Here is a 27,082-nt window from a genome sequence, read left to right as displayed (position 1 = left end):
GTCAGTGGGAATAACGTTAAGGGACACTTCCGTTCCTTGGTTCCTGAGTCCATGTACTTTTCCCATCTGAGACCCAGGGATCTCTGATAGAACGTGTATATTGCATTCTGAAGGATGGCATCTGATGCTTGCCTTCAAGCTGGCACTTTAGTTGTGCATTTGGGAGGCCATTCTAGCATTCTGAGGCCAACTCTTTCTGGATGGTATGGTATATGATACAACAAGTAGACTATGGTCACTGACTCAATTTTACACCTCCTTCACTATAAAATGGGTTTCCTAGACAGATGCTACATTCTGTGGGATTCCAAGTCTGTGAATCAAAAATTCTATAAATCCCTGAATAGTTGTGCTAGCTGAGACTCTGCAGGTAGAAAGGCAGAACTATACCTGTAATAGGTATCTATCCTGCTAAGTTTTAACCACTGGTTCTTCTAGAATAGAAGGGTCCCAATGTAGTCAACTTGCTACCAAGTGGCTCAGTGGTCTCCTTGAGGAATAGCACCAGATCTAGAGGCTCAGTATTGGTCCATGGTGCTGGCAAGTTAGGTATTCAATGGCAGAAGTAGCTAAATTGTCTTTCCTTAGTGGAAATTCATGATTGGACCCATACTATCCTTTGTCTCTACAATCATGGCTATTCATTTGTCCATTCTGCCAGTTCTGGGATGGCCAATGATGAAGGTTTGTTAAAATCAACTGGCTAAGTCGTTTTGTCTTCTTAGTTATTCAGTGACTCTTCTGTGGTAGATAGCTTCTGGTCAGAGTTAATATGTGATAAAAAATCTTCAGAGTTTACACCAATGTCCATATGTCCATACACATGTCTCAGCTTCAGACCATCTTGTCTCCAATCCTTTTATCTTTTTCCTCCCAGGACTCTGACCAGTCAGCCAGGCCATTAGCTTCTGTCCAGGAATCTTTATACATTCTCAACTCAGGCCACTTCTCCTTCCTTTGAAAGATAATTTTTCTGGGTATAGAATTCTAAGTTGATATGTTTTTTCTTTTGTTTTTTTAAAAAATACTGCTCCACTATCTTCCTACTTGCATTATTTCCAACAAGAAATCTTTTGTAACCATTATATTTATCTGTGTATACTATGACTTTTTTTCCTCCCCTTTGGATGCTTTTTAGACTTTCTTTTTATAACCAGTTTTGAGTAGTTTAATTACAATGTGTTTTGTTATGGATTTCCTCATATTTCTTCTGCTTCAATTTTGTTGAATTTCTTGAATCCATGGGTTTATAGTTTTTATCAAATTTGGGAAATATTTCAGACAACATTTCTTAAAATTTTTATCAACTCTTCTCTATTCTCTCCTTTGAGTACTTTACATATTGGTCACATGAAATTGTCCCACAGTTCACTGATGCTCTGTTTGTTTTTGTTCCTGTTGTCTTTTTTGTGTGTGTTTCAGCTCAGATAGATTCTACTGCTATGTCTTCAAGTCACTAATCTTTTCTTCTGCAGTATCTAATATAACACTGATCTTATGCAATATATTTTTTATCTCACATATTGTACTATGAGACCTAGAAGTTCAATTTGGATCATTTTTTCTATTGCATATCACTACTTAACTTTTAAGATATATACAATACTATTAAATATTAATTAATGTCTGCTGATTCTAACTTCTGTGTCAGTTTTGTTCAATTTTATTTATCTGATTTTTCTCCTTATTATGGGAGATATTTTTTAGCACTTTTTTTATGCCTAGTAATTTTTTGTTGAATGCCAAGCATTGTGGGTTTTACTTTGCTGTATGTTGGATTTTTTAATTCCTAAAAATATTATTGAGCTTTGTTTTGGATACAGGTCAGTTACTCAGAAACAGTTTGATACTTTGAGGCCTCGCTTTTAAGATTTGTTACGCAGAAGCAGAACAACGTCCAGTCTACAGTGAATTATTTCCATACAACTGAGTCAAGACCCTTCTGTGTATGCGACACAATGCCTAAGGAATCTTGAGGTTTTCCCTCGTGGCTAACGGAAACAAGCACTATTTCCAGCCCTGTGTGAGTATGGAGTGCTATTCTTTTTGATGGTTCTATCTCTGGCCCTGGTAAGTTTCCTCACATGTAGGTACTTATCAGCTCTTTTCTGAATACTTGAGGGAGTCCTTCTGTAGTTCTCTAGAGTTATCCTCCTGTGCAGCATTCTCTTCTCTGGTGTACTATCCTACAAACTCTGCCTTTTTCTCTCCCAACTTTCAACTCTGCCTTCTAAACTCAAGAGTCTGCCTGAGTTTCCTCTTTCTGTGCCATAACCTGGAAATTCTCTCAGGGTAATAAGATGGAGCACTTATAGGGCTCCCCTCATTTGATTCCAATTTCTGAAGGGTTACTCTTCTTCATTGCCTAAATTTTAGTGTCTTGAAATCTAATGTTTCACATATTTGTGTATTTTTGGTTATTTCAGGAACAAGAGCAAATCTGAAACTGGCTACTCCCTCTTGGCTAAAAGCAGTTCTCCACCTCTGTTACTCCATATTTGCCTTCTGCTTGTAAAAGTTAGGCAGCAGCCTTGTTGGCCAACTGAATATTTTCCTCTAAGGACACCAGGCTCTGTTATCCATCCTCTCAGTTCCCTGTAGGTCAAGCCACCATCACAGCCCTTCTGATCTTGCCAGTCTTTGTGATAATTGCAATTCTCTGACTTCTGATTCATTAGGAAGTCATCATCTTCCTAATGGTCCAGTTCTGCATCTGCCTCTCTGATCAGCGGCATGAATCTCCAGTGTAGAGGGAGCAATGAGTTTCTTGGGAGGCTGGTGCCCTTCTCACCAGTGTATTCCTGATGTTATTGGTGAATGGTGTGTCCTCTGGGTCCTTCAATGGAACATATCCTCTGTGGGTCTTCTGGCTTCATGTACTACATGTCCCTTTCCCTCAGGTTTTTTCCTTCTACCAGGGAAACTCAGCTATTTCTACTTCATCTCATTATGGACCATTGCTTTCTCTAGGTTTCTAGAGAAAGCCTAGGATTCTAGGCTTCTAGAAGCTTCCTTAGCAGGGAGTTTGTCCCATCTCCTCAGACTTTTGCAAGGGTACTAAATCTTACCTTCCAAGAAAGTGATGTCAATTCAATGAATTCTTATTTGTTCAGTTATATGTTCTGGACCTTTTGATCAAACACTCCCAAAATCCTACCCTAGAGGTACTCTCTTGCCTCCTGACAGTACATACTTGCCCATTCATGCAACTCTCTCAGAATGAGAACTCTTTCTCCTCTTGTCAGGCTTAGCATGCACCGAGCAGGTTTATACTGGCCTGTTATTAATATATTCATATAAAAATTGAAGTATTCCATACCTAATAAAGGTGCACAAATCCTGAGTGTCTTGATGGATGCAATTTTCATGAAGTGAACATACCCAGACATCCACCACCAGGTCAAGAAATGGAACATGTCCTTAGAGGCAAAATGGAACATTTTGATCACCAATCCAGAAGCCTACCTCATGGTACTTTCCAGTCAATGCCCCCCTTCTAAAGATAAGCTTAAGCCTGACTTTTACATCACAGGTAAATTTTTTCTGACTTTGAGATCTTTATAGGTGGAATCATGCAGTATGTATGCCTTGGTCTCTGGCTTCTTTGCCTCAACCAAGCTTGTGAGTTTTATCCATGTTTTTATATGATATGTAAGTATCATGTAAATATAATATGCAAATGTTTCATACATTCTCATTGCTGAGTAGTAACCCACTGTATGATTATATCACAATATAATAATCTCTTTTACTGTTTATGGACATTGATTTTTCCCGGTTTTGTGATATCACCAATAGCACTGTTACAAGCATTCTTGTATGTGTTGTTGGTGAACATATGAGCACATTTCTGTTGGGTACATATGAAACAGTGGAACTGTGGAGGTCTCAGGGTAGGTGTATGTGCATCAACTATATTTTGAAGCAAGCTGATGAATGGGATTTTTCTCTCTGACTAAGTCTCTGAGCTAAGTTCATCACAAGATAAGTGATAAGTGCCCGGTATTCTATAGAGGAGCTGCAGGACACACCCATCGGACTTTTTAAGAGGTGGCCTAATGGATTACCCACTAAGACCTAAGAGCATCCCCATTACCCACTCCAATCTACATAAGAAGAAGAGCAAATGTTTGAGAGAGATATGGGGAAAGAAGATGTCAGCTTTGAGAGTTGTCAGCCTGGGCAGAGAGCACTGTGATTCAGGAGGAGGGAAGGAGAGGGATGAGGCATGGAAGGCACACCAGCCATCAAGCATGGGAGGTTGCTAGCGAGGTTGGTTGCTCGAGAGACCAGCCTGACACCCATGGCTGGTGGCTTGCTGAGCTGTGGAGTCTGTGAGCCCCATTCCACCCTCAACTGTGATAGCATGAGATAAGAACCATCCTGAGAGTGTGTACTTGGGAGTTTATGGACACGTGGTCGTAGGCTGGGTTCTACCTGGAATCAGACTCTGTGCTAAAGACTCAAGTACAAGCAGTTTGAGAAATATTTCATATTTCTCAAAGTAGAAATATGCAGGATATGCTACAACTAGCAGACATGATGCCATCAAGACATCTTGAACCTGGCTACCTCTGATGGCCTGTATTTGGTCCACAGGAAACTCACCCAGTCCTGCTACAGCAAATTGAGGTGGTATAGGGTGCCTGCTGCTGCCTCTCTCTTCACCTTGCCACAGAAGGCTGCCCCAGCCTGACCCCCGCTTCCAGAGTTTCTCCAGGTAAGAAAAGGGCGTGTTATTCACCAATAACATCAGGATGCACTGGTGAGAAGGGCACCAGCCTCCCAAGAATATTGAGAAGTACGGAAAGGGAAGTGGGAAAATGAGAGAGGGATGGAAAGGAAGCCAATACAGAGCACATTAACAAGCAGGGACCACTGTGGGCAACTGGGGCTCAAACCCATTGATGACTATCATGCACACACCTTGTCCCAAGTAAAGGCAAAGAAGCTGGGGTATTTATCCACAGACTCCTATTCCTAGACTTGTCAGTTCCCCTGGTACATTGTGCAGAGCCCACAGGAAGAAAGTCACAGGTGCTAACAGTGACTTTCACCCCATGGAATATGACAGCAAGGAGAGGTGCATGCCTGCCACAGCTTACATGTACAGAGATTCACACCCTTTTCTTACCTGGAGAAACTCTGGAAGCGGGGGTCAGACTGGGACAGCCTTCTGTGGCAAGGTGAGGAGAGAGGCAGCAACAGGCACCCTATACCACCTCAGTCTTGCTGTAGCAAGACTGAGTGAGTTTCCTGTGGACCAAATACAGGCCATGGGAGGTAGCCAGGCTCAAGATGCCTTGATGGCTTCATGTCTGCTAGTTGTAGCATATCCTGCAAGAAAAGGGAGAAGGAGGAAGGTCCCAGAAGGTCAGCCAGAGAACAGGCAACCCACACCCAGAAATAGTGTCACACAGAGATCCTTCCTGAGAAAACCATGATGCCGCATGAAAACCAACACAAGATGCCACTCCCTGATGGAACTGATGCCTTGTAACAGCCCATCCAGGATGACACCTGTCCTGTCACCTCAGGGCTGACACACAGGGGACAGAACACCCACAATAGCAGATAAGAGGGCAAGGAGGGAGGAGCATGCCAGACAGTCCCAGCTCCCCAGCCTCCCCTCCTCCAGGGTTCCAGCTGAAGTCAGGCTGAGACAAAAGGAGGGAGGAAGACTGGAGTAGGCTGCAAGACTGGATTTGATAGAAACTGTGCTGGACATTTTAATACCTGAAAATGAATCAATTACAGAAGCTAACAGGAAAGCTAATCCATCCATCTGAAATATTAAGGGAAGGAGCAGGCAAGCCAGTTTGAAGGCAGTAGTGTATGAAGACTGATTCATAAATGGCTAACATTTCTCTCCTGCTCCTCCTCCTGTGTCTGAAACGCCCCTGTCCTCAGCCCACCATGGCAGAATCCTCTCTCTTCCCCAGACATAGGGTTTTCAGCTAAGCATCATCATCATCCCTCCAACCATTGCAATAGTGTGTTCCTGTGTTCCCAGTGGGGTGGGCCTGGCCTTCCCAGGACAGGCGCATCGCTCAGGCCCAACCAATCACAGGACTCCACCGCATCAAAGCTAGGAAGAAAAAGATACTCGCAGGATGTCCTGTGTTTTCTTACAGTCTGTATTCATCTATTGGGCATCCACTCATTGGGCCAATTGTATTAATAATATTTGCTTACTTTCTGTATTATTGATGCTCTGGCATTTGTGACCTCTTTAACTGGGGAGAAACTGCCTTTCCCAGGACTAGCTGATTCCTAAAGATAATAAAAAACTCACCTGTGTACACACCTTTCATATGCAAACTAACCAGCCCTGAGTCCATACCCCCAAACACCTCCTTTATTCAACTCTCACACCTCAAGGCAGTATTTCTCCTGCCCTTGTGCCCCAAAGCCTGCCAGAATTATTCAGAATAGCCAATTTTAAACTAACTACCCGAAACACCCACACCCAATGCCTTGCCTTGCCCAAGGAAACCTCACTAAAGACTCTGGCAAAGTCTTTCCCCTCACTTTCTCTGCCTCCTGACCAACGCTGATGCTTCTCTCTGGCCTCTTGTGGTGTGGCATGCCCCTTCTCTCATGAGCTGTTCAGTAATCAAGATCTTTCAATGCCATTGACTTCTTGTGTCATCATGCAGTCACCTCCGTGTATTAAAATCCTGCAGGTACACTTTGAGACACAGGGTACAAGGACCTTGAGAACGAGAGCTGTCAGGCACATCTTTACAGCCCCATGTAGAGAGCTGCTAAATAAGTGCCCCCAACCAGAAGGCAGCAGAGCTAAGAAATGAACACATAGCCACAGCATGGACCATACTTCTGTAGCAGCTGGGTTCATAGGCTTTACCCTGAGTGTTTTGGCTATATGAGCCACAAACAAAACAAAACAAAACAAATGGCTTTTTTGTGCTTTTTTTTTTTCTTAAAACTTTGCTTTAACCGAGCAAGATGCACTTTCTGATCTTTGTAGCTAAAAGTTCTGGCTAATGTCCTCTCTTCCCAAGTCCCTGATAAAGTCTCACCTCCTGCAGGGAGCCATCCCAAGTTACCCTAAAGTCCCAGTCTCTCCCTCCTCACAATGCCAGTTGCACCGAGGACCTTGTAACATCCATTACTTTCTCACATGCCATCTCATACTATTCTCTAACCATCCTGTTATTTCCCTCTGCTCCCAGTTTCTAGAGAGCAGAGGTGCTCTTTAGTCTCTTCCTGGGAATGCTCTTATGCCTCTAATAATTTTGAAGCCTCCCAGAAGTATCTATCTGTGATCCAGTCATCAATGGGCTAATGGCAGGTGATCTTCCTACCCCCACTTATCCCTAGATGTCCACACATGACCCCACTGGAGAGCCTACATATAAACCCAGCTGCAGTTTCCACCCGCCCTTGTCCAAAAATTCAAAGGCATCACAGTTTCCCTCTTGAATTCCCCTGAAACATCAAGAACAACATCACTTCTCAAGGTTCACTTGGGCTGGCTCACCAGCACAGGAAAGCTCTGTGTGATATGAGTGGAAATCCCTGAATGGACTAAGGCTAATGTAAACCCTTGTGGGTACCTAGTTCAGCTTTGGTTTCTCTCACCTTCTAACTGTTAATTATAGGAAGAGGAGGAGAGTAATGACACTACTTCCCAGCCTCTGTGATCTGGTCCACTCATGGAGAGGATGCAGCACTTTGGTGGGGTCACAGGATTCTGAGTTCGAGTCCTGGCTCTACCACTGCCTGACTGTATGTCTTCAGGCAAGTCTTGTCCTCCTTCCAATCCTTGGGCACTTTTGATCTGAAACAGGGCCATTAATAATCCAGACAGTGGATTGGGCATGGTGGCTCACATCTGTAATCCCAGCACTTTGGGAGGCCGAGGCGGGTGGATCATTTGAGGTCAGGAGTTTGAGATCAGCCTAGCCAAGAGGGTGAAACAGTGTTTCTAATAAAAACACAAAAAATTAGCCAGGCATGGTGGTGGGCATCTGTAATCCCAGCTACTCAGGAAGCTGAGGCAGGAGAATGACTTCAACCCCGGAGGCGGAGGCTGCAAGTGAGCCGAGACCACGCCATTGCACTCCAGCCTGGGCAACAAGAGCGAAACTGTCTCAGAAAAACAAACAAACAAAAACCAGTATGTTTATGTACATTTTGGCTTAACATAAAGCTAGAAGGGATATTTAAGAGAAAACTTTAAAAGTAAGACAACCTAAAGAAAAGTGTCAACAAAATAGAGAGTAGATGCAAGGGCAGATATAGCAATAATAACAATAAAGGTAATCGGTGATAAGGACAAGAGGCAAAATCTATTTGCTAAAAGTGAAAAGCAATGTTCATAATAAAAGCTTGGAACGAATATATCAAGCAAAACGGTACTTCATTTTAAGGTGTAAAGTACTTTCTCATCTATGATCAACTGGGCTAATCTCATGAGGTGAATGTTCCAGCTCTCCATCTTAACAAAATCATTAAAACTGAGGTTCAGAAAGACTAAGAGGTTTTCCTTGATCATGTCAAGGCAAAGCCAGGGTTATAGCCCAGACTGGTCTGGACACTACTTAGAAAAAAGAAAAATCGCACCTGATTCTCGGAGAATCATTCCAGGAAAAGCGCAATTCAGGCCGGATTCCTGTCTCAGCACCTTCTGTACTGAAGACATACCCCAAAGGTAGCTGGGATTGTCCTCTTAGGGCGACAGGGGGCACGTTCACCCAGATCCCCAACTCAAACATCTCTGCCTTGTGAGTTCAAATGATTAGCTGCTTCCAACCTGGGACCCTCTTCTCCGTCTATCCCTTCCTCCCCGACTCTGGGGCCCTGACATTCCATTGGAGTGGTAACTCTTTCACGGACGCAAAAAATTGCTTTATTTTTCACCACTAATTTGCCAACAAGCTCAGCCGTCCATCCAGTTGGCCTGAAATGAAATTCTATAATTATACAAAAGCCTGGGTCAGCGACCTCCTGATTGCAATATCTTGTCTCTTTTGTCCCTTCCTTCCACCACCTCGCCCATGGGACAAAATTGCTTCGGCTCCTCCGGCAGCCTCCGGAATGAGATGGTATTGGAAACTAGTGAGGCGTGGCCCTGCGGAGGTGTTCATAGCTTTGCAATAATTTACCCATTTTCGTTTGTTTGATTTCATTAACACCTGGGTCTCAGGGGAGAGCCCAGTTGGGAAGGAGGAGAAAACAAGTGATTTCAGTGGAAATCAAGTGGTTATCACTGCCTCGTCTTGCAATACCAAGGGAGTGTAAAATGCCAAGGATGGAGTGCTGTCTGAGCAGGGTGATGAAGGAAGCCTCTACTTAGAGGGAGCTTCTGCTAAAAGTCTTGTCTTTTATACTCCTCAGTCCTCAAGGGTCTCCTCTCTCAAACTCATCCCATTGACACCAAGGGGATGCCCCACACCAGTGCCCCTTTCTCAACAAGCCAGCCTTATTGGCCCATTGGGCTACTGGGGTGGCTGCATTCAGACAGCATGGCTCAGTGGTTAAAAGCATGGATACCCAGAACTAGGCTCTAATCTGGCTCCACCTTCTGCTTGCCTGGTAGCCTTGAACATGGAGCTTCAGCTCCATGAGCCTCAGTTCTCTCTTAAATATGCTGCTAAGTAACCACCCCACCCAGTAACGATGACAGCACTACCTCATAAAGGTTGCTGCAAGGATTAGCTGGGATAATGAATGGGAAAGTGTCCCTGAATGCTGTGTCTGACACATTGTGAGAGCTCAGTGGAGTGAGAAAGAACAATAGCAATGGTTGCCAGCTTTATGACTTTTTTCTTATTTTTCATCTTTACCATCATCATCACCATCAATCATCACAACCCACCTAGCCATCTCAGCCTCCACAGGCTCTCAGCAGACAGAACCTGGTCTCAGAGTGAAGGCTGAAATGCTCGCTGGGAGTGAGCAAAGTCCCAGGCCCAGCTTCCCAGAGAGAGACTTTGATCCAGTATAAGTCACACTACTGACCTGCATGGCACACCCTTTCTCAAAGGCATAAGAATTCTGGTGACTGTGTGAGGTCAGGGTGATGAGGAAGGACACGCCATTGGCTAATGGCATCTGATAGTGAGAGAGCCTTTTGTGGCCAGGCTGGATCTGTTCATTCTCCCAGTTCCCTAGAGCACCCCAGAGAGACCCCAGTGCTAGGAGGCAAAAGTCATTGCCATTTTAGCCTGCGGCAATAGCAGACAGTTGGAAACATCATTTTAGGGCGAAGGGTCTTCCAGGTGCCCGTAGAATCAGCAACAGGGAACATTAGAGTCTGCTTCCATCCTCACAAGAGGTTGCTCTGCCTGTAAAGGCAAGTCCTTCTATGCCACTAATAAGAATGTGCTGATGACTACAGATGATGTTCATTGAGCACTTACTGTGTATAGTGTTCTAGGCACTGTCCGTGTGTTCACTCATTTCACCCTTTTGAGTGGCTGCTGTGTTCATCCCCATTGTATTGGTGAGAAAACTCAAGCAACGGGAAGTTAAGTCCCTTGGTCAGATAACCAAGAAGTGGTTGAGCAAAGACTCGATCTGGTGTGCCTGACCCTAGAGTCCACATTTCCAGCTTTTGGACAGCTCTGGCCATTACAAAATCTTTCAGTAAATTAAATTAAAATCTTCTTCCTGGAACTTGTGCCCCTCAGTCCTGGTTCTACATTTAGGGTTCTACTTCAGAAGTCAACCCCCTCCAGTGAGACAGTTGTGTCCGGGGCTTAAGCTCCCAGTGCCCCACCCAGCTTCTCATCTCCAGACTGAAAATGCCATTAACTGTGGCTCACGGGCCATGAAGTAAAGAGCCTCCTCCCCCAGCCATTCTCCTCTGGACTGCCCTTTAAACAGAAGCCTCAGAACAGGGAGGGGATATGATCTCTACCCTTCCAGATAGCCAGCCTCTCATTGGGAATTCTTGACTATGCAGTTCTGAAATTTCTCCATGCTCCAGAATCCTCTAGGTCACCAGTCACACGGGCAGATTTCTGGGCTCCACGTGCAAATGTTTAGCATTAGAAGGATCTGGTGAAGCCCAGAAATCTGTATATGTTAAAACACACACACACACACACACACACACACACACACACACAGAATTCCTAAGTGGAGAGGGTGGAAGTGGACAATGGAGGAGGTGCCCCTCAACTCTGCATTGAGAAATCCTGCCTGACGCTTCAGCACCTCCTTGTCCAGCCACCCACACATGAGGGTCAACTCAAGTACCTGAGTGTCCTCTTTGCACCCTGAGAGATCCCTAACCCCAGGCATCCCCTGACCCTGGCCTCCTGCTTGGCAGCTGAGGCCCCCCAACCCGAGACCATCACAAGCCCATCAGAAAGCCCCAGGCTCTGAGTGCAGTCAGATTTCTACAGCAACATTTTCTCGGCCCCAGCTTCCTTCATCCTGTTTCTGTTAAGTAATAATTCGTGGCAGCCAACACCAGAGAAAGGCAGTCTCCCAATAGCTGAAAACACCTGAAACTGGCGATCAGCAGCTTCCTGATAAGATCTCAGGAGTTAGGCGGGTGGACTCAAGCATACGCACTAAGAGCAACGTGTCAATTTGTTTGTTTGGTCTGTGACCTTCCAGGGACATTTGACTGGTAAGGGAAGAACGTCTCAAGTGAGCACAGGTAAACTTCAGTAAACACACTGCTCATGCTCCCCTCCCAAGCACTGGCAGGCCCCTGAGCATGCAGACAGCCCACCCCAAGGGAAGAATCAGGGGAGAAGCGACGCCCAACCCCAGACGCATGCCAACAGACAAGACCCCAAGGGAAAGGTCAAACAGGCCACTTGTCTTTCAAACTGTCCCCTTGGCCCTCTTCCAAGGGTGCCTGCTTGCCTCCCTTCTGTTTCTACTCTAAAGCTTTTTAATAAACTTTCATTCCTGCTCTAAAAACCTCCCTTGGTCTTTTCTGTCTTACATCTTCTTGGTGGGATTGTTTCCTCTGAGGAGGCAAGAAGTGAGGTTCTACAGACCCGCAGGGATTTGCCGCCGGTAGCACTAACATCTCTTCATAGTTGGCTCCTTCTCCCCACCACCTCCCCAGGGAGGCCTTCCCTGACCGCCCTCTCTGTCATATAATTCTGCTGGATTTTTCTCCATTGCATGGAAATTTATGCACACAGGAAGCCTGTGTCTCTTGTTCCTCTCTCTCTCTCTCTGTGCCTCAGTTTCCACATCTGTAAAATGGAAACAATGTTACCTGCTGGGCTGTTGGGATAATGAAATGAGTTAATGTAGGTACAGAACAGTGCCTGGCACACAGTAAGCACTGCGAAAGTGGTGGCTTTATTCTTTATGTTAATATCATTGCTCTCAGTATCTGGTGCAGCACCTCACACACAGTAAGCACCCAATAGGCATCTTTGAATAAATATACGAATGGATGATGAGCCACCATGCAGAGAGCCTGAAAAGTCCCACCCTGCCTGCTGCTGAAGACCCAGGCCACTCCTTGCTCGTGGGCTGTAATTACCCAATAACAAGAAACCCAGCCTCTGGGGCTTCGCGCACAGCACATTTTCCAAAATTGAAAAGCTCATTCGTTAATAACTACATAGCAATATCTAAAATTTTGGTTGCATTGTGAGGCCGGGTGGCTTCCCCATTCACCAATAATGACAGACCACTTAAAAAATAAATAACACATATAATTTAAGCAACTAAAACAAATGGCAGTGTTGGCTTTCCCTGGGAAAATATTTTCACTATTTCCTCGAGACGTCCCCACGGGTGCCCTTGCCTCGGCCTCCCCTGCTGAGATGCTTTCTCAGCAGGTGGCCTGGGAGTGGAGCATACAAGGCAGTGGCAGAAAGGAGACCTCACCCACAGTCTCCCAGAGTCCCTTCCCAGAGAAGCCTGGGCTTCTGCTCCCCAGAGGAGGGAAGGGGGAAAATTCCCTTCTTCCTCCACACCCATATCCACTATCTTTCCCTACACCCTCTCCTCTGTGGGGAAAGTTTGTAACCTCAGATCTCTATGGGGCAGACAGGTAGTGTACATGAGCAAGGCAGGTGGATGTATGAGGCAATAGGGACGAGTGGGGCTTGTGGCAAATTGAAGAGGAGACGCCTCTCCCACAGGGAACAAGCCTCACCAATGGTTGCAATGTAGGAATGCAGGCTCAGTTTTGCAAAAACCTCCTGACATTACAAAATAAGCCATCAATTTGCATTTAAAATGTCAGCCTCTTTAATGACCTCACAGGTCCCTCATTCTGGGCCCTGCTGCCTCTAATTTTATCTCTGACTTCTCTACCCTTCACTCACACTGCTAAAGCCACTGTGTCCTCATTACTGCTCTTGAACCAAGACAGGAACATTTCCATCCCAGGACATTCACACTGAATATTCCTTCGGCCTAGAACATTCTTCTCCCAGATAAACTTATAGGTCAGGAGGCCAGTACGGCTGGAATGCAGTAGGTGAGGAGGAATATAGCAGGAAAGAAGTCAGGGTGGAACCCAGGACAGCCAGATGACAGGTGAGTGGTGGGGAGGTTATAAATCTGCAGGCCTGTTTTTGGTCGTCACAAAGATTGGGGGTGTTAATGGCATTTACTGGCTAGTGGTCCACATGCCAGACCTCTTGTGATGTGTGGACAACCCCTCACACAAAGAATTATCCACCATACATCAAGGCAGCTAAAAAAATCCTAGATAGAATTAGGAGCCTGGAATCTTGTGTTCACATTTTGCTCCATTTCATTAAACAGTGCGCTTTCTGGGGCTGCTGCTTGTGTGTGGATCAAGGGGAGGTTATGCTCTATTTTCCTGGGGGCTTTATCAGGAGTTGATCACCTTTCTGGAGACCCCGTTAGTGAAAACCATGCCCTTCATGGAGTGTGAATCGCTGAGTGGGCACCAAACTGTATTTGTCAAGTCCCATTCTTGGAAAATCTACCTACAGAGGGGGCTTTGACACCTTCACTGTGTTTTACAGAAGAGTCGGGCTGGAATATTTACATACTGAGATGACTATTATTTTATTATAAATTAGTATTATAATTAATTATAATTCTATTATAATTAATTATAATTATAATTATATAATTATAATTCTTTTAATTCTCCTCTAGAATACAATTAGGGCATTATGTGGCTTATATGGATTTATTTAAATTGAGTCTATAGGTAGGTGACATTGTCTGTGAATTTCATTTCAACATAGTGTAATCAGGGGCAGGTCAATGTATTTGTTAATTTAAAATGAAGACTAAAAGGGGACCAGGCCTGATATGCCTGAGTTCCCAGATGTGGGGTTTTGCAGGATATGATCAGGGACTTGCATTTTTCCTTGGCTAAGCTGGGAGCCCTGGGAGGGTTTGGGGCAGAAGGAAGATTCATCTGACCTGCACCTTTTAGATGCCACTCCAGGGGGCAAGCGTGAAGCAGCAGACACTCCTTAGGAAACACTCAGCCATCCCAGAGAAATGGGAACAGAGCAGATGAGGTGGTGAGAGTGCTGCTGAGACTTGCTGAGGGGTTGGATGTGGAACTTCTAAGGGAGGGAACCCAGGGATAACTCCATGGTGTGGTTCCAAGTTACCATGGAGGTCGGGGAGGAAGTGGACAACTTCAAAGATCAGGAAATTCGAGTCTTGATTTGGGTCCCTACCTGTGCCCAGCAAAGAGAAAGAGCCCAGTGGCAACACCAGGAGCAAACTCCCACCCTGCCTCCCCCAGTCCAACCCACCCCACTGACTGCCATCACCAGCAGGTGGCGTTATGGAGCAAGCCTGAGACCCGGAGTCAGAACACCTGCATCTGAGTCCTAGCTCCCGCGATGAGCAGAGGTGAGCAAAGTGGGCACTGCAGAGAAAGGATCCCCTTTTCACCAAGAGCACCACTCTCCATCTTCCATGCCTCCTTGTGTTCCCACAGGTTAGCCTCAAGAATGGCAGGAACACTCAGGCCACTCTCAGCTCGATTTTCAATTCATTATATATAATCAGCTCCTTCCCAAAGATACTTGAGGTGTCTTTCAAAAACACACACAAAGGAGTGAAAAAGGAACAGGAGGCAATTAAGAAGAGGAAACAGATAAACTGAATTACAGAAAAAATGGAACTGCTATGAGTGAGCACCATCCCAGCAAACAAGGCAAAGTGGGAAGGCCAGCTGTTCCCGCCTAACAAGCCTCCCAACACCGAGAAGCTTAAAACACCATTTGTCACGCCTCACAAATCTCAGGCTGGGCTGCACAGTTCTGCTAGTCTCAGCCAGGGCTGGCTGACCTTGGTTGGGCTCGTGCAGTGCATCTAGAGTCCAATGGCAGGTCGCTGGGTGCTGGGTGCTCTGAGATGGCCTTGACTGGGACATCTTGACTGGATTCTACATGGCCTCTCATCCAGCAGCAGGCCAGCCCAGGCTTGTTCATATGGTGATGGCAGGGGCCCGAGAAAGCAGAAGGCTTCAGGCCCCTTGGGAAGCCTCTTCCTCTAGGCTTAGAACTGGCACGCCAGCACTCCGGCTACATTCCATTGGCTGAAGCAAGTTACAAAGCCAATCCGGATTATAGGGGCAGGAAATGGACTTCACTTCTTGTTGGGAAGAGTGAAGGTTGTTGCCATTTTTGCAACATACCACCATGATAAATCGTGCAGCTCTAATTATCAGAGACAAATAAATATGGCAGTTTCTTGGAGCAAAATTGCTCCCCTCGACCAACTTCTGAGAAACGTCCCCAAGGGCAGACACCATGTTGGCCTCATTTTCTTCATAGCAGTGATCATTCACTGAGTACTTACTATGTGCCAGACCCTAGGTGTCTTTTACAGTCATGTGCTTCAAAAAGCGCAGGAGGTACAACACGGCTCTTCATCATGAGTTTAGCTGGTACACAGATGAACAGTTATGGCAGCATTTTCTTTGTTTTTCTTATCGCTTTGCATGTGTGTGATAAGGGATATCAATTTTCCTCTGATGCCAATAATATAAAATTTTCCTTTTGAAATTGATCAGTTGAAGCCTTTCAACATGAATTCATTTAAGGAAATATTAATTAAGTAATGAAGGCAAGCATGGTGGCTTATGTCTATAATCCCAACAGTATGGGAGACCAAGTGGGAGGATGGCTTGAGGCCAGGAGTTCCAGACCAGCCTAGGCAACATAGCAAGACCCATCTCTACATAAATAAAGAAGTCAGCTAGGCGTGGTAGGGTGCACCTGCAGTACTAGAGGCTAAGGTGAGAGGATCCCTTGAGCCCAGGAGTTTGAGGATGCAGTGAGCTATGGATAGCACCATGGTTCTCCAGCCTGGGAAACAGAATGAGATCCTCCAAAATAAAATAAACATAATGGTACAGGTGGCATGTGGTCACAGTAAAACTCATGAGGGTGCAGGAAACACACTGAAATTTGGAAAACACACTGAATTTTCTCTGTTCTTCCCTGAGACATAAGTATTGTTTTCCATTTTGCAGCTAGGGAAACTGAGGACAGATGGCGCCCCCAGAGGTACAGATTCAAGATAATGCCAGATGTGCAGCTCTGCCTGAAAAGGCCCTGAGTGAACGTTCCCAGTGGCTTATAATCGGAAGCTTGTTCCATGGCAGAGGCCTGTGGTTGCATCTGTCACCAAATGAGACCCCTGGGGCTTCCAGGGTGCCCCCACTGCTGCTAGTTCTGGGCTTCTGAGTATAATGAGTATGGCAGGCTGGGGCCCTCGCAAGGCACTTTCAGAATCTACATCAAATGAAATTTGAATCAGAAAGTTCCCTGGAGACCCAAAGGAAGCATCAGGCTGAAATCTCCAGGAGAGGTAGGTGCAGGCATGGCTCATGTTAGCTGAAATCACTCTGCACCTGAGAGGCCACACACGCACGGCGGCACTGAATAAATCAGGAGAAAATAGACATGCTTCTCGGAAAGGGGACTGGGAGGCCTCTATGCTCCCAGCACCGTTGTCAGTGCACCCTTTCCCCAGGTTCCGACAAAAGCGTGTCCCATGGGGCCCATCCTGAAGCCAACGGGCTGGGTCCAGCAAGGGGCAGAGGAGGTCAGGAGGGAGGTGGGAAAGCTGGCAGAGCCCTCCCTGGCTGCACACTCCAAGTTCTGAGCCTCACAAGCATCCGGCACTTGTTCAGGGCCCCTGTGAAATAGACTGACATTATGAACCGAATTGTACCCCCATACTCCATATATTATAACCTCCAGGATCTCAGAATGTGGCTGTATTTGGAGATAAGGCTTTTAAAGAGGCAATTCAGGCTAAATGAGGTCATTGGGGTGGGCCTAATCCAATCTGATGAGTGCCCATAGAAGAAAAGGAGATTAGGACACAGACACTCAGCCAGAGGGACAACCATGTGAGGTCACAGTGAGAAGACAGCCATCTGCAAGCCTAGGAAAGAAGCCTCAGAGGAAACCGTCCCTGTTGAATCCTTTGTCTCAGACTCTGAGAACATGGACTCTGAGAACATGCAGTTCTGTCCTAAGCCACCCAGGCTGTGGCATTTTGTTATGGCAGCCCTAGCAGATGAACACAAGCAGTGAGCACTCTCAGTGGCTGCTCTGCTGTTTACATCACTTAGAAGTTCTTCCTGGTGTCCAGCTGTTTCTCTCCCTCTCTTCTTTCTACATGCCCTAGCCAGGGGACCAAAGAACACCCACACTTCATAGGGCACTCATGCCAGAGCACGATCCAAGCAGAAAGTGCCCTGTGAATGTTTCCAAAGTGAGAGTACCCAGGGAGAGAGCTGGAGGTGCTGGGTGGGCCAGGAGTAGGATGGGAAGGTGATTTCTGCCTGAGGAGCAGGACACACAGCAGACAAGAGCCTTCCTCTATTAGTGCATTCACTTATTCATGTGTTCATTCATTCACGCGGTGAATTAGCCCTGGTCTCACCTTCAGGGAATTAGGGGAAGGCTGCTGTGTTCACCCTCCCAAACCCACCCAGCAGGGTGAGGTTCTGAGGGCAGAGAGTGAGGCCAGAGGGTCAATAGCCTGGCTTTGAAGTGTGAACCTGCTTTTATAGGCTATGTGGCCCTGGTGAACCCCAAAACATCTGAAGCTGTGGTGTCCTCACCTGCCAGATGAGAATAGTAATCAAATCTACCATGTAGAGGTTTTGAGGACTAAATGAGGTGACACAAGAAACCTGCTCAGAACAGAATGTGGCACATGGTCAGTACTCAAAAATCAAGATCACAGTTTATTGCCATTAGTATTATTTCCATTCCCTGCCCTAAGAGATCCCAGCCTTTGCCCAGCCTTCTTCATACGGTCTCATGCTCACTTCATGTCCCAGGGCCTTTACTCAGGCTGTCTCCATCACCTGGGGTATTCTGTGCCCTGCACCCCTGGTCCCCCTTCCTGGGGCCAGCTTACTTCTCACCTCCCCCAGGAGCACCACCTCCCACGCAGGCATGCTCCAACCTTCTGCATCCACAGTGCCTGCCACTTAGCATTACTTGGGGTCCTCATCACTACCCAGCACTAGGATGCTTTCTGCTCAGGGCCTAAGCCCTCCCCTTTCTCATACCCTCCTCCAGCCTTACCCAGGTGCACTTCCTGGCCGTTCCATGGGATTTGTCCCATTCAGCTTCATTCTCTAAAGCAGTGGATCCCAACTGGGGCTGCTTTTGCCCCCTCGTCCCTGACCCAGGGGGCATTTGGCAATGTCTGGAGACATTGTTGGTTGTCACACAGTGTAGGTGGCAGGGGTGCTACTGTCATATAGTGAGTTGAGGCCAGGGAGGCTGCTAACCCTCCTATGATGAACAGGGCCTCCCACAGTAAACACTTACGCCCCCCAGAATGTTCATAGTGCCCCAAGGTAGAGAAGCCCTGCTCTCAGGAGGCACCTGCTTTCCTTCAGAGATGGTGAGCTCTGGGGTTCCTAGTAATTTGATTCTCAGGACAATTCACATCCTGGCTGGGCAGGCCCTCCCGCGCCCGCCCCTTGTCACAGCATCCGTGGATCCCTGCAGATTTGTATGAAGCAATTGACCTGTGACTAAGGCCAGCTGAGCTCTCCTTGTTCCTGCAGGGTGGGGACAATACCCCCATTAACTGGGAGGCAAGGTCCCGCACAGCAGCAGCTCAGAGCATGGATTGGGGAGGGGTGTGGATGGGGGGGGGGAGAAAAAGGGGCAGTTCCAGAGCCGTCCTAGGTTGGAGGCGGGAGTCCCTAGTACTAACGGTTATAATTAGCACAACATGAATATCAGCATCTCCTCCTGGTTGCCCAGTACATGACAGCTCATGCTTATTCACATCCCTGATGAGATGCCAACCTCGGGGTATAGTCCTTGTTCCCATTTAATATAAGAGGATACTGACAGATCCCAGGCGATTTACCCAAGGTCACCCAGCTGGTAGATGGAGAAGTAGAGGCAGGAACCCAGATTATCTGAATTATGGTTTGTCTTAAGCACTCATTCTGTGCCAGGCACAGCGAAACTACTAGATGCGGAGTTTGTAACCTGGGCAAAAGGGGGTCTTAGAACCCCAGAACCTCACGAAGCTCGGGCCACGACTCCTCTGAGCGTCGGCTCCACCCACAGGGCTCCAGAGGCCCCTACCACCAGGCTTCACCCCCAGCGCCATTGACTGAACTGTGCAAAAGGGGAGGGGTCTTCCAAGCCGAGATGAGCCAATCAGAACCTCTCTTCAATGACCTGGAAATCAGTGTCTGGGCCAGACAGATGGTAGTGGGCAGGGGACAGAAAGGTGTTGAGGGAGCAGCACCCTTGCCTGATGGTTGCCCAAAGCCAGGGGCAGGTGGAGGTGAGAGAAGGACAAGCCCTGCAAACGCTGCAGAAGAGCTCTGTCCATGGAGAAGGCATGGGACTTTCACGCCGGGGCAGCTTACTCCTGCTGAGAACTTTGGGGAGACAGAGTGGAGCAGCCATCTCAGGCCTGAGCGGCTAAGGAGCTGGATCCTTCTCCGGCGCACTGTGCAGAGCTGCTGGACTTTGCAGTAAGCAGCCTTCAGGTCTAAAGGTGAGTGCCCTGGGGATAGGGGCAGGGCGCTGATGGGGTGGGCTACACGAGATTTTTTGCCAGATCATTGGGAAAATGGTCATGTCGTCTTCTTTGACACAACGTCCTGCTCAAGAACCTCCTAGGGCTTCCCAACCCATTTAGAAAAAAGTACCAAGAGATTATACTGGTCTAGAAGGCCTTACAGGATCCAGCTCCAACTTTTGCAACAACCTAATACACGGCTGTTCTTCTCACTACATTCAAGCCTTTGCTCAAATGTCATGTGATTCGTGAGTTCTTCACTGTGTATCCTCCTTACAATAGATCCCTCCTTTCATCTCTCTTCCTGTCCACCTCCTCATCCTGCTATGCTGCTATATATCCTGCTATAAATGTACATTTATTTACTTATTTGATTTTATTTGGTGTCCCCAAACTAGAATGTCATCTGCTTTGGCTTGTGCCTCGCACATGCTAGTTAATAAATACAGTATTGGTTAGAGAGGGAAGGAAGGTTCAGCTGCTTGGGTTTAAATCTTGGCTCTGCCGTGTATCAGCTGAATGACCTTGGAAGTCTTCATTCTCAGTGTCTCAGCTTCCTCTTCTGTAGGAAAGAAATACATAAGAAAGCACTGATAATAATATCTACCTCATGGCATTGTTGTGGGGATCAGGTGAAATCATGTATGTACAGGGCCTGGCAGATATTCGAGTGCTTAATAAATGCTAGCTGTGTTTATCCTTGGACCCCAATTACCCCATCTGTGAAATAGGGTTGTTATAATTCTTATAAGAATTCTGGGCCAGATGGTGGTGGGCAGGGGAGAAATGAATTATAACCCCATTTCACAGATTCGGTATAATGAGATAATGAATGTAAAGTGTTTTGCACGTAGTGCACCCTCTATAAAACTTTGTGGTTATTTTTCATTAATACACACACACACACACACTCCATCCATGAAGGCTATCCATTTGTGCCTTCCCTAAGCAGAGTCCCTGTAAGTCCTGGAATTAGCATGGACCTAAGTAAACCCTTGAATTCAATGATTGAAGGAGGACAGCTCCAGTTTAGCAGCTTCCACACTCATTTTCTCTGAGCTGATGCCAACACAGCTTTCCCCTCCTGTGTGCTCTGGGAGCTTTCCCTTCCTGTGCACTCTGCAGCTCCAGTCTCCAACAGGCAGCCTGGCGTCCCTACAAAACAGTCCCACACAAGCATCAGAACCCCAGCTGCTCCCCCTCCAGAGCCCAGACCACCAGGCTGAGCAACCGCGCCTCTGTGCAATGTTGCTCCTTATTAGGCATCATTAGGTACACAGTAATTATAATAATTATGTGCACTGCTTAGGCGACCATCCTCAGTAACAACCACTGCTATTCAGAAGTCATAATTGCTGCATCGAGATTTAAAATGAAGGCTAATTAGATGTCAGTTGCTACCCCCCCAACTCACAACCTCCTACATAATCTCTATATCCAAAATGCCCTCATGACCACCAGCTATCCTTGATTAATCTGCAGAACCCAAAACAAACAATTTGGTCCACAGGAGAGCATGGATCTGCCTGTGGGATTAAGAGGGAACATGTGGATGCTTGAAGGGGACTTGCAGGGCGTTGCATCATTTCAAAAGAAAAGAATTTGGAAGGAAAGAGTGGCTGAAGAACTTGAGCTGAGAGTCAAGAGATGGGGTCTAAGTCCTGGTTCTATCAGGGTCTTGATGTGGCGCTGCACAGGTCACCTCCCTCCCCATCTGCAAAGTTAGAGGAATTGACCTAGGGATGCGCTGCAGGGGGCACTTTGTAAAGTATCAAGTGATACTTTACAGGGGATCAATAAACAACACAGATGCAAGCAGAGCCTTTGATTAAAGCAAAACAAGAAGGTCTGGACATTCCCTGTCCTTATCCTGTCTGCCAGCACCCTCTGAAATAACTCTGCAAACCCTTGGGTTTCCTGGGAGACAGACTGGAAACTGCTGGTGCCTGTGCTGGTGCACTGGTTCTCAAAGCTGGCCCCACACTGGAATCACCTGGACAGATTTTAAAACTGCTGGTAACCAGATTTCCTCCAGAAGTTGTTTTCTTTGTTCTGGGCTATGACCTGAACATCAGGGATTTTTTAATTCTCCAAGATGATCCTAAAAGGCAGCCAAGCTTGAGAAGCCTTGCTCTATATGCCCTGACACCTGAACATTCAAAGCGCTTATGATTCTGCTCAGCCTAGTACAAGGTTTCCCCTCTCTGGGTCTCAGTTTCCCCATTTTCCAAAATGAAAGCATTATACACAGTGGCTTCCAAGGACTTCTAGCTCTAAGTTTCCTTCAGACTGTGATTCCTCTAGAGCTTGGCATGATGAGAGTGCTGAAGGGTGAGGGAAACCAAGGCTATTTAGATCCACCTTTGCCAAATAATATTTGTGTCTACTCCTATATGTGCAAGCCTGTCTCCAGTGCTGCAGAATAAAAATCAGAAAAAGTCAGCTAAATGCTTTTTGTTCTATGGAATTAACAAGGAATTGTGTGTTGGAAATGAAAGCATTAAATAGCAACACACACAGACACACACACACACACAGACACACACACACACACACACACACAGAGGACTCATCAAAGCTACCTACAGAAATGCTTTAAGGACTGGAGATACTGCACCGAAGTCATTAAGCAAGGTTCCTGGTTCACGGGAAAACCCCTAGTAAATGGCAGTTTTTGTTATGGTTGGGCACAAACCCAGCATTCTCTTGGGTATACTGGGCAAAACACTGTCTTATGTATTCTGTCATAGCAGCACAAATGAACTAAGACACCTGCCTGGCCTATAAATACCCCAGAAAGCTGCTAATGCTGCTCAGCACAAGGGTGCAGAATGAGCTTCTCTTACCATGAAGCCTCATCTTTCAAGTGCTGCCACTATTTGCATGAGCTACACACAAGCTGTGCAGAGCCAGAAAGAAAAACAGCAGACAATCCCTAGACAGCACCTACTATGTGCTAGACCCTGTTGTAAGCAACACACATGTATTATCTCATTCCACTTTCATTAGAACCCTATCAGTTGGGTACTACCATTATCCCCATTTTGCAAGTGATTAAACTGAGTCATGGGGAAATTAGGCAGGTTGTTCTGTTCACGTAGCTGGAAAGTGGTAGGAAGCACATCGTAGAAAATTTTTCCCTTTCCGAAGTTCTTCCCTCTGGCATTTCACCAGCCTGAATGACTCCAGGTTTTCAAGGCAAGGCATTAGAGTATGGGGGGATGCATTAATGGCAGGACCCTGAAGTTCCTGTTGGGACTCACTCTCTGAAGATCCTTGGCCAATAAATGTGTTATGGCTATACACACTGAGCCTCTGCAAGCCGAGTTGTGAGCTGCCGCTGAAGGCTGAGAGCTAAATGGTGATACCAGAGGTTACAAAGTATAGGGGGTTCTGGCCCAGCTAGAATGAATTAAAAGACTCCACCAGTAATTTGACTGCCTGCCATAATGAAATCACCATCATTTAAAGGATGGCAAGAAAATTTAGAATACCCAGAACACAAAAAATAAATGACTACACATGCAAAACAGTAGGCAAAAGTGACTCAAATCAACAAAAAAACAGACAACCTTGAGATGTTCAGAAGTTGGAATTAACATCCAAGGACTTGAAAACAGCTATTATAGAGACAAGGATCCAAGATGGCTGAGTAGGAACAGCTCTGGAGTGCAGTCCTTAGCAAGAACAATGCAGAGGGTGAGTGATTGCCGCATTTCCAAACGAGCTATTACTGCCCACAGACTAGGAAATTCCCCAGGCTGAAAAGCACCACAAGTTTCCAGCACAGCTGATTCAGCCGGTGCAGCAGGTCTCTGCACAAAAACTCACACAAATCTGAGCGGCCATTTCAACTGGTGCCTGGAACGCCTGGGAGACAGAGCTGCCCACTCAACTGAAATAAAGGGGGCAGAAACAGGGAGACAGGTGATCTGGCTCAGCAGGTCCCACCCCCACAAAGACCAGTGATATGAAACGCTCTGGATTGAGAGTTTCAAGCAAGCGCAGCTGGACCCGAGACGGTTCAGCTCTGTGAGGGGAAGGGCATCCGCCATTACTGAGTCAGTCCACCACTACTGAGGCAATCTGCCATTACTGAGGCAGCCTGCCATTACCAAGGCAGTCTGCCATTACCAAGGCACTCTGCCGCTACCGAGGCAATCTGTCATTACTGAGGCAGACCATCATTACGGAGGCAGTTCTAACTATACCTCTATAAACAAAACCACAAGGAAGTTCACATAGCAGCTGGCCAGAGACCTTGGCAACTCAGCAACGCCTCTGCTGGCAGACTGTGACTAGGCTACCTCCTAGCTGGGAAGGGAATCTCTGAAAAAAGGGAGCAGCACATCAGGAACTTATAAATAAAGCCCCACCTTCCCAGGGCAAGCACCTGGGAAAAAAGGCAGTTATGAGTTCCATTGCAGCAGACATAAACGTACCTGCCCCCTTAAGCAGCTCCCTGACTACTGTATATCCAAAGAGACACCTCAGAAAGGAGAGCTCAGGCTGACATCTGGCTGGTATCCTTCTGGGACAAAGATAATAGAAGGAACTGGAGAACCCCTTACTATTCTGCAGCCGCGACAGGTCATCCCCAGGCAAGCAGGGTCTGGAGTGAACCTCCAGCATTCCTACAGCAGAGGGGCCTGACTGTTAGAAAGTAAACTAAAAAACAGAAAGAAATAATTTCATCATCAACAAAAAGTATGTCCACACAGAGATCCCATCCAAAAGTCACCAACTGCAAAGACCACAAGTAGATAACTCCACAAAGATGGGAAGAAACCAGTGCAAAAAGGACGAAAACACCCAAAACCAGAACACCTCTCCTCCTCCAAGGAATCACAACTCCTCACCACCAAGGAAACAGAGCTGGATGGAGAATGAGTCTGATGAATTGACAGAAACAGGGTTCAGAAAGTGGGTAATAACAAACTTCTCTGAGCTAAAAGGACATGTTCTAACCCAATGCAAAAAAAAAAACTAAGAACCTTGAAAAAAGGTTTGATGAAATGCTAACAAGAATAAAAAGCTTAGAGAAGAATATAAATGACATGATGGAGTTGAAAAACACAACATGAGAATTTCACAAAGCATGCACAAGTTTCAATAGCAAAATTGACCAAGCAGAAGAAAGGATATCAGAGATTGAAGATCAACTCAATGAAAGAAAACAAGGAGGCAAGATTAGAGAAAAAAAGAGTGAAAAGAAATGAACAAAGACTCCAAGAAATATGGGATTATGTGAAAAGGCCTAATCTATGTTTAATAGGTATACCTGAATGTAACAGAGAGAATGAATCCAAGATGGAAACACTCTTCAGGATATTATCCAGGAGAATTTCCCCAACCTAGTAAGGCAGGCTAATATTCAAGTCCAGGAAATACAGAGAACACCACATAGATATTCCTCAAGAAGAGCAACTCCAAGGCACATAATCATCAGATTCACCAGCATTGAAATGAAGGAAAAAATACTAAGGGCAGCCAGAGAGAAAGGTTGGGTTACCCACAAAGGGAAGCCCATCAGACTCACAGCAGATCTCTCAGCAGAAACCCTACAAGCCAGAAGAGAGTGGGAGCCAATATTCAACATCCTTAAAGAAAAGAACTTCCAACCTATAATTTCATATCCAGCCAAACTAAGCTTGAAGGAGAAATAAAATCATTTATGAACAAGCAATTGCTGAGAGATTTCCTTACCACCAGACCTGCCTTACAAGAGCTCCTGAAAGAAGCACTAAACGTAGAAAGGAACAAGCAGTACTGGCCCCTCCAAAAATGTACCAAGTGGTAAAGTGCATTGACACAATGAAGAAACTTTATCAACTAATGGGCAAAACAAACAGCTAGCATCAAAATGGCAGGATCAAATTCACACATAACAATATTAACCTTAAATATAAATGGGCTAAATGGCCCAATTAAAAGACACAGCCTAGTAAATTAGATAAAAAGTCAAAACCCATCGGTGTGCTGTATCCAGCATACTCATCTCACATGCAAGGACACACATAGGTTCAAAATAAAGGAATGGAGAAACATTTACCAAGCAAATGGAGAGCAAAAAAAAGCAGGAGTTGCAATCCTAGTCTCTGATAAAATCGACTTTAAACCAACAAAGATCAAAAGAGACAAAGAAGGGCATTACATGATGTTAAAAGAATCAATGCAACAAGAAGAGCTAATGATCCTAAATATATACACACCCAATACAGGAGGACCCAGATACATAAAACAAGTTTATAATGACATACAAAGAGACTTAGACTCCCACACAATAATAGTGGAAGACTTTAACACTCGACTGTCAATATTAGATAGAGCAATGAGACAGAAAATTAACAAGGATATCCAGGACTTGAACTCAGATCTGGACCAAGCAAATCTAATAGACATCTACAGAACTCTCCACCACAAATCCACAGAATATACATTCTCAGCACCACATCACACCTACTATAAAATCGACCACATAATTGGAAGTAAATCACTCCTCAGCAAATGCAAAAGAATGGAAATCATAACAAAGTTTCTCAGACCACAGGGCAATCAAATTAGAACCAATAAACTAACTCAGAACCGCATAACTTCATGGAAACTGAACAACTGGCTCTTGAATGTTGACTGGACAAACAATGAAATGAAGGCAGAAATAAAGATGTTCTTTGAAACCAACAAGAATGAAGACGCAATGTACCAGAATCTCTGGGACACATTTAAAGCAGTGTCTAGAAGAAAATTTATAGCAATAAATGCCCATATGAGAAGCAAGGAAAGATCTAAAATTGACACACTATCGTTAAAATTGAAAGAGCGAGAGGAACAAGATCAACAAAACTCAAAAGCTAGCAGAAGACAGGAAATAACTAAGATCAGAACAGAACTGAGGGAGATAGAGACGCAAAAAATCCTTCAAAAAATCAATAAATACAGGAGGTGTTTTTTTGAAAAGAGCAACAAAATGGACAGACCACTAGCCAGATTAACAAAAAAGAAAAGAGAGAAGAATCAAATAGATGCAATAAAAAACGATAAAGGAGATATCACTACCAATTCCACAGAAATACAGACTACCATCAGAGGTTACTACAAA

The 27,082-nt window shown here is 45.8% G+C and overlaps 1 long non-coding RNA gene across 1 annotated transcript in view; it reads right to left on the bottom strand.

Annotated features, from left to right (window-relative positions):
* Positions 1–468: 468 nt before the first annotated feature.
* LOC116534924 overlaps positions 469–27,082 on the bottom strand; it is a 65,492-nt gene continuing 38,878 nt past the window's right edge. The window contains exons 2-4 of the long non-coding RNA XR_004261947.1: positions 5,135–5,337; positions 3,320–3,419; positions 469–955 (exon numbers count right to left, since the gene is read on the bottom strand). This is a non-coding gene — a long non-coding RNA (uncharacterized LOC116534924). The remainder of the gene's footprint in view (positions 956–3,319; positions 3,420–5,134; positions 5,338–27,082) is intronic.

This window comes from Sapajus apella, unplaced genomic scaffold (assembly GCF_009761245.1).
Source record: "Sapajus apella isolate SASKATOON/1434 unplaced genomic scaffold, GSC_monkey_1.0 scaffold90, whole genome shotgun sequence".
NCBI classification, from domain to species: Eukaryota; Metazoa; Chordata; class Mammalia; order Primates; family Cebidae; genus Sapajus; species Sapajus apella.
The sequence above is the reverse complement of the archived record's forward strand: the minus strand, read 5'-3'. Positions and strand labels throughout refer to the sequence as shown.